This window comes from Cydia pomonella, chromosome 2, assembly GCF_033807575.1.
Source record: "Cydia pomonella isolate Wapato2018A chromosome 2, ilCydPomo1, whole genome shotgun sequence".
Taxonomy (NCBI): Eukaryota; Metazoa; Arthropoda; class Insecta; order Lepidoptera; family Tortricidae; genus Cydia; species Cydia pomonella.
In genome coordinates, this window is record NC_084704.1 from 31,667,959 (window position 1) to 31,677,145 (window position 9,187).

Here is a 9,187-nt window from a genome sequence, read left to right on the forward strand (position 1 = left end):
TTAATTAAGTATTTATGTACGTAGTATTTCTACTTACAACCATTTTTTTTTTGTTGTAAAAAAAAAAAACGCGGGTAACCGATTTAATAAACGTGCGTCGTGAACAAAGTTTCGTACAAAGCATTTATGGGCACGAAAAATATGTGTCAACATTGTCATATAAAAAAATAACTTTTCATCACACTTGCTCGTAAACGGTGTAATACGTATGCCAGTTTATTGAGATACGAAATGAGTAATGATGAGCTATATTATGGCCACGGGCGTAATATATTTTTTAAAATTTAATTATGCCCCTGGGCAATGGGCATGTTTTTTTCAAGAAATAATTTTAATGTGTTTTTATATTTTACTTTTATATCCATATTGTAAAAACGCCGGAGTGGGTTTAGTGGGTAGGGCTAAATTCTCCCCCCCTCTTGCCAGGAGAGGGGAAAGGAGTGGCCAGTCCCACACACCGTGCGTAAATGCATTCCCACTCCGTCAAAAAAAAAAAAAACGCGAGTTGGCACTGCCTCGATAACTAGTGAAAACATTGTTATGGCAAGGTGTCCGGACGTCTTTGCAATAACCCAGTCTCATTGTCCACCCAAACTTCAATCCATAGACTGTTATACTGTTCACTTTTTCTACAATAGTCTCAATGCCTGCTGCGACCGGTTCATGGGTGTCTATTGTTGCGCCTGTGAACGGGTTCTAGCAGGCGTTCTACACGACATTAAGCTCCAAGGGGCCTCTACGTGTTGGATCGATATCCCCGTGTAAGCCTATCAAAAGACCGGGATTTATAGGCCCGTGAAATCCAAAGAGATACAAATAATAATAATTCAGCCTATATACGTCCCACTGCTGGGCACAGGCATCCTCTCATGCGCGAGAGAGCTCGGGCTATAGTCTCCACGCTAGCCCAATGCGGATTGGGGACTTCACATACACCTTTGAATTTCTTCGCAGATGTATGCAGGTTTCTTCACGATGTTTTCCTTCACCGAAAAGGTAATGGTAAAATAAATATCAAATGATATTTCGTATAAGTTCCGAAAAACTCATTGGTACGAGCCAGGATTTGAACCCGCGACCTCCGGATTGAAAGTGGGACGTCATATTTATATTCACTCAGCCACCACCGCTTCAAGACTTTTTTTTTCAAGTAGCTATTAGGAGCGTGCACGACTGTCACGCAACCTAGTGTCCGCAAGTCTAGGGGAAAACGTCAATTCACTACATCTTATAAAACTACTCCAAAACTAAAAACTACTGAACGGATTTTCATACGACTTTCATCTATCAATAGAGTGATTCTTGAGGAAGGATTAGGTGTATAGCTTGTTAAGGTTTTGTGTAAATTGTTTGAAATATAACGATGTTGTCGGAAAAAATCACGCTGGCTAGGAGCTTTAATCGAAAACGCTGCCTAATCCGTTTGAGCTATAACAACACAATGTATGGTGGGGTTGTTTCTCATTCATAGGTCTACAAAAAAGTCCACGATGTTAAATGTCTATCCTTTAAGGATAACTTACTATACATATTCGTAACTTCTAGAAAAAGATCACGTAATACGTGGCATTTGCAAAGCTATTTACATGGATACATTATTAACAATTATCAAAATAAATACGTTAGTCATATTAAGCATTTCATACAGCTTACAATGGTACTTTACACCATACAATTTAAATGAATATTTCAGGAGTAATCGTAAATCAAAGTTTCTTTTCGAGCGTTGCGTTTTTAATTATACGAAATGTTAAAGACGCTATCCGCAGTTAGTTCAAATTTTTACCACCTTATGCGCTGGGATCGCTTTACTTACCCCCACCATGCACTTCGCACGGTCCCAATACATAGTCTTCAAGTGGAGCTTACTATAGGACTAGATCGGTTTGTATAAGAATATCCTATAATATTTATATTTATTGTCCTATATTTAATCTGCCTAATGTTACAAATACGAGTACACGTTTACGACATTCTGGTGACTTAGATGACCTTAATTTGTGTGGAAAATCCAGTGGGAAGTCCTTTTCGTTAAACAGCTAATATATTTATATTACGGACAAAATGTTTATTTCACTGTAAGTACCTATGTGTCGGTTGATGGCCTCATTATTATTCCTATCTAATGGTATTTCCTAATGGGTATTTCCTAAAAAACACTGGATTTGTGTCTCCGGCACATAAAATACACCGTGGGACTTGTACATATTTAATTACATATTTAGCGGACTTGCATTAAGGCGCTCTTATAGACAGATTTTAGGTTTTTGAGGGGGTGAAGCAGACGAAGTGGTAAAGCAGGCAGGCGGGCGCCCCGCGCGCCGCGCTCGCAGCAAGCCTACGTCCTTATTCTGACGCCATCCGTATTCTGGTTTGTTAGTTCTGGGATCTTTTCCGGAAATTTATATTGATTATGATTTAAACTTAATGAAATTAAAAATTTGATAATTATATATAATACTAGAGTATACCGCGGCAAATTGAGAAGCTAGTAAAATGATACCAAATCGTTTTGTGTCGAAATAATATTACTTACTAATTCAGACAAAAGTTACAACTGTCTGCTTTAAATCATATATAGATACCTATTCAAAACTTAGTTGACCTTAAAATGCAATAGAAGTCAATTTCGGGCAAGTAGTGAAAAAAGGAAGAATACTAGCAAAGCTAAGTAATTTGTGGAAGTGAACGTAAAAAGGTAGCATGTTTTTGCTGGTATTGAGATAACTGAAAATATAAGCATAAGGTATGCACAAGCATATGTAGCTCCAAAAAGTAGATAAATTATGCTATCTTCTCAAAAAAGAACCATGACTCTAACTGTAACGACTATTTCTATATTATTTTTTGAATTGACGACAATGAAGACGATTATAAATTTTAAATGCAAAAGTCGAGAAAACTGCTATTATTATTTATTATTTAAAGTTTATAATGGCAAAAATGCACTTATACTACTACTACTACTTCGAAGTTATATAGTAATGAGTATAATTGACTGACTTTAATTAATGTTTAATAAAGAATCAGTCTGTTGTCTGTCTACTCTGTCTGTAATCAAATATTACAAGTATATTTGGCCCACTGAGGTTTCAGATGAAGTTGAAAATCTGCATACATATGTAAGAAGGGTGACAATGAAATATTATGGTACCATCAAGCTGATCTGATGCATGAGAGAGGAGGTGGCCATAGGAACTCTGTGTCAAAATATCGCAACCAAATTGCGTTTGAGGTTGTTAGAATTGTCTCAATGACTATTATTTTCCTTTGGAAAGAAGTAGAGTTAAGACCTGTTCCGTAAAGTTAATTAACATACAAAACTTTCCGATGAACAAAATTATTTTATCGTCAACTGTTATTTATCCCTTCAAGTGGTGGCCCACCACTCACGGGTCGATGCGATAGCCAGAAAGCTGTCGGCCATCAGAGGGTGGTTAGTGAAGTGTTGCCATATTTAGTGGCAAAATTAAAGGCTTTGAAGTATATATTTACGCTATTCTAGCGCCCAAAAGTAGCTAGCAAGTTAGACAAGGAAAACATACATACACACGCTTGTTAACGCTTGGTTGCTAAGGACCGTTCATCCGGGATCGAACGCCTAAGTCGAGTTCTGTCTTGATTTTTAAAGAGGTTATTTTGTAAATACACGGTACCCTCGAGGAAACGGAAAGATTTTAACAGTATATTCCGAATCGTATTTAGAGTCAAAAATGTCATATAAACTTTTTTAATTCGCCTAGTTTCAGAGTTAATACCAATTTAAAAAATATTTTTCGTTGTGTTTTAGTGCATAACGCCTTTTCATGGCTATGTCGCCAGTCGCCACTTTGGGACCTAGTCTAGACTACCTTCTTGACAGATATCAAAATCACAAGGTACCATTTGAATAGACTAATTTTTACGAAAAAAAATTTACCAATTTATATTATTCCATAAATTTTCCAAGAACATGAACTTAATATGTTTAAAAACATACAAAAAGTAAAAAAAAAAAAAAACATTTTTTTTTGCGGAATTGACTTAAACTTGTACATGTCCCATTAGTAATTACCAAGCTACTACTAGGTATAGGAAAAACAGTTTCATATGCATGGCAGGCATGAGTTTAAATAAAGTTTCTATAAATTGTGATATCGACATAATATGTAATGATAGCATAGCAGTAATAAAAAATAAATTAATTAGACACTTCATATATATATATATAGATCTGTTCTTATGCTGTAGGAACTTGTATGTGTAAATTAAGATGGGCAAAAACTTTTTATAATTTATTGTATTTATATAAGTGAGAACCTGTAATTGGCTCTGTAATTCTATTGGAAGTTCTAGATATATATATAGCGCTGTTGGTTTTCCATATATGTACTAAAAAAAAATATGAAATTCTTCTTATGACCTCAGGAATACGTGGTTTAAAAAAATCCGTTTCCTCACGGGCACTTTTTATGACTTAACCTTTGAATTTTAAGCCCTACGTAGAATATTAATTCACAATTACCTCCAATCATAACTTTGTTTTGTGGTGGTAGTCATTTTTAATAAGGAAACTGGAAAACTGTCACTGTTGCTAGGTTTGATTAGTTAGGTGTATGTGGCGAAATGCATAAACATAACAATAATTTAACAACAACAAGGACAACTTCAACAGAAGGACATGATGTCACGATCCTCAGCATTGAGGGACCAAGAAGAAGAAGACAATAATTTAATTGTTCTATTCGAATAGCGTATTTAGTGCTTATTCTAACGATATATGCTTCAATATATACTTTTATACATAGATAAGCTTAAATAGTTGAATTTGTAATATTCTCTAAATCCGCGCTGAACACCCGACGGGGCCCCGCCACGTGACTACTTTTTACGTTTTGGCTTCTGCCACTTGAAGGGATATACTATAGGCCTTGACTAGTGATTCATTTCAAAATAAACTATTTTAATATATACATATTACACATAAGCACCCTAATGCAAAAATGAAGAAAATATATTTTGCGAAACTTTCGATCGATTTTTCCACTTATATTTTGTATTGGCAGGAAAAATAGTAAAAGCATATCACAAAGACATAACAAGGTCCAAGGTTTTAAAGAAGAAGGTAAAAATTGGCTGAGACCTGAAATTGACGGCAGAGTGTCATCGAAATTTATACTTGAAAAAAGAAATAAAATGTCACCAGTTTTCATTTCATACAAAACAGAAATAGCATGGTATAAAAGTATTATACCAAACTTTTACAAAGGACTTTATGTTTAACATTATCAAAAATGGAATTTAGTGACATTCTTGAATTTACAAAATAATTAATAATCAAACGAACTTACCTGTGAAGTTTGATTACAATTATGCGAGTATCCAAATCCAAGACAACAAATATAATTTACTAGCAGCAGTACACGTTATCGTGCAGTCCAAGTCACACATTTTAGAGATTATAGTATTTAAAAAACAAGTTCGCGCTGTCCCTCTCACTCGCTACGCTGCGTTCCTGCTTCGACATCGCTCCTCCAGTACTCATTATTTCAGAGTTATTTTTGTGTTATTAACAGAGACTATTTTATTTTCATTTTTGGGGATGGGGGGCGGGTCTTTGTTGTCTTGGATTTGGATACTCGCATAATTGTAATCAAACTTCACAGGTAAGTTCGTTTGATTATTAATTATACTTCGTATCCAAATCCAAGACAACAAATATAATTTACTAGCAGATGTTCAGAGCTTTGTATTTAAATTCAAATCCTGAATGCGAAAATAAAATAAAATATCGATATCAAATCAGTATGTTACGAACATACTGATATTATTGATTTTGACTAAAGAGAACAACGTACCACCTAGAAGTTATTAATTTATATCCAATTTAAATAATTATTTATGTATCCACATAGTATAAATGTAAAATGTATGTATAGCATAATAAAATTAAGGAGTGAAATTGCTCTTGGTATTTCATATCGTTAATATTAAAAAAGTATAAAACTTTCTTTGATTTCACTGTAGTATATTGATAAAGTTGTATATATCTTAATATTCACAAGGTACAACTATTTTTATGTCATTTACAAGCCAGGACGCCATTAAGTGTAAATGTGTTTTCAAGCTTTAGTTGGCTCTAAATAAGTTTTAGATGGGCATTTTCTGTCTGTAAACATATAAACAAACCATTTTGTATAATTTAGAATTTACCAACCATTCTCTGGATGTAATTACAACGGAGACAAACAAGCATACGGCCTGCCTGATGGTAAACAATCACCGTAGCCTATGAATGCCCGCTACTGCAGAGGTATATTACATGCGCGTTACTGACCCTAAAATATAATCTAATTTTATGTTACGACACTTTAAAGTTAATTTTGAATACAGCAATCAATACTTTCCTCGGTAAATAGCCTTTGAGTGAGGTAGATAAAGGAGAATTTTCTTCATTGTAAAGCTACCATAAATATCAAGGCTATATGTAAGTACTTTAAAACTAAGTCTGGACAATTACTAGTAGAGTATCCTGTAGGTATTAAGTATTTGAAACTTATCACTTTGAAAATATAGATGGACTAATTTTAGTTATTACCACAGATCAAGAAATAGTAATATGATATTATTTATAACTAAATAGCTAATCTCATCTGCTTATGCGTATCTGAACGATGATGGCTACTACGCTAACAAGTGGCAAGGAACTTAGGTAGATTATGTGTTGAGTTATGATATATTTGTGAACAAAATATCTGGCATGACTTGTAACTTGTACTTCATTTTAAGGAGTAACATTTTTTAACGTTACCTACAATAAAACTGTACAGTGTGCATTGCGACGAAAAATGAAAACTATTTAAGCTTTCTTTTACAGCAAGACAATATGACAACCCGAGTATTTACATTTCAGACAATAATAATGTTATTGTTAAAGGATTTCAACCCTTTATTGCGATTATTAATCTAGCTACTTAGCGCAAGCGACTGCAACACGTGGCAGCATAACTCTAGTTGCATGGTTGCACAATTTACAGCACTTATTTCGCGTCGCGGGATAGTGCATCAACGGCGGTTCACCTCTTGTTTGATGCGGCGATGTTCCCCTGAAGTTTGGAGCTGAGAATCCGTAAGTAAATTGTACCGGATTTATTACATTAGGCTCGTTGATATGGTATATTCTTGACAGCATATCAAAGCTGACGTTTGAAGTTATTAAGAGTATATAACAGCGTGATATGAGTACGAATCATAAATTTGGGTTAAAGGGTTTACAGATATATTTTTTCCTATATGTTGTTTACATACAGCATTTCTTTGTCTGTAAGGGCAATGACATTGCGTACATTTTGTTTAAGGTATTTTAGGCCGCATTAACACCTATTAAATTACCTCAGCGTAACAAGAACCTCCTTTATATTTCATTATTTTTACAAGTCCTGTAAACTTTAGCTCAACCTTAAATATTTTTGCTCTTTAGTCCCTTATATTTACTTGCGTAAAGCTACTTCCAATACTATTAAAGTCTTCAATCATTACATTGGCATCCACACTGTTATAGTAGAGCAACGTTATATATCTTTGACGATATCATTTTGAGATATGTATAATGACCGACTGTAGACCGAAGAGCGAAGTGACCGAAGAGCGTAGCGACCGAAGTGCGTAGCGACCGAAGTGCGAAGCGACCGAAGAGCGAAGCGACCAAAAGGAGCAAAGCAACCGAAGAACCAAATGACCGAAGCATTATAACCTCGACACTTAAAATGAAGCACATATAGCCTCGACGCTGCGGAAATGGAGGCCTCGATACGATTATTGTGGAATTGTATAGTACATATAACTTAAAGTGCGGCATATATCTTCGTCACTGCGACAGCTGCGACAGCGGACCCCTTGAATTATTGTGGAGTAATGATAGCATCCTCACTATGACGTGGGGCAAACTTAGCCTCAACACTACGACAGCAGAGCCCTCGACACAATGATTGTGGAGTAATGATAGCCTCCTCACTATTAAAGTGGGGTACATATAGCCTCGACGCTGTGAAAGCGGAGCCCTCGACACAATATTGTGGAGTAATGATAGCCTCTTCACTATTAAAGTGGGGCAAATATGGCTTCAACGCTGTGAAAGCGGAGCCCTCGACACAATGACTGTGGAGTAATGATAGCCTCTTCACTATTAAAGTGGGGCAAATATAGCTTCGACGCTGTGAAAGCGGAGCACTCGACACAATGGTTGTGGAGTAATGATAGCCTCATCACTATTAAAGTGGGGCAAATATAGCTTCAACGCTGTTAAAGCGGAGCCCTCGACACAGTGATTGTGGAGTAATGATAGCCTCATCACTATTAAAGTGGGGCAAATATAGCTTCGACGCTGTTAAAGCGGAGCCCTCGACACAATGGTTGTGGAGTAATGATAGCCTCATCACTATTAAAGTGGGGCAAATATAGCTTCGACGCTGTTAAAGCGGAGCCCTCGACACAATGGTTGTGGAGTAATGATAGCCTCATCACTATTAAAGTGGGGCAAATATAGCTTCAACGCTGTTAAAGCGGAGCCCTCGACACAATGATTGTGGAGAAATGATAGCCTCTTCACTATTAAAGTGGGGCAAATATAGCTTCGACGCTGTTAAAGCGGAGCCCTCGACACAATGGTTGTGGAGTAATGATAGCCTCATCACTATTAAAGTGGGGCAAATATAGCTTCGACGCTGTTAAAGCGGAGCCCTCGACACAATGATTGTGGAGTAATGATAGCCTCATCACTATTAAAGTGGGGCAAATATAGCTTCAACGCTGTTAAAGCGGAGCCCTCGACACAATGATTGTGGAGTAATGATAGCCTCATCACTATTAAAGTGGGGCAAATATAGCTTCGACGCTGTGAAAGCGGAGCCCTCGACACAATGGTTGTGGAGTAATGATAGCCTCTTCACTATTAAAGTGGGGCAAATATAACCTCGACGCTGTGAAAGCGGAGCCCTCGACACAATGATTGTGGAGTAATGATAGCCTCTTCACTATTAAAGTGGGGCAAATATAGTACCATGTCGACATCTCATTTATAAGAAAATATTTATTTAATATGTGTTTTAATTTTGAACTATTAATTAATGTGCATTATAAAATTACATTAAAACTTTAATCAACACAGTTAATACCGATTTTCTGTTTGATGAATATCTTGTTGCACAGT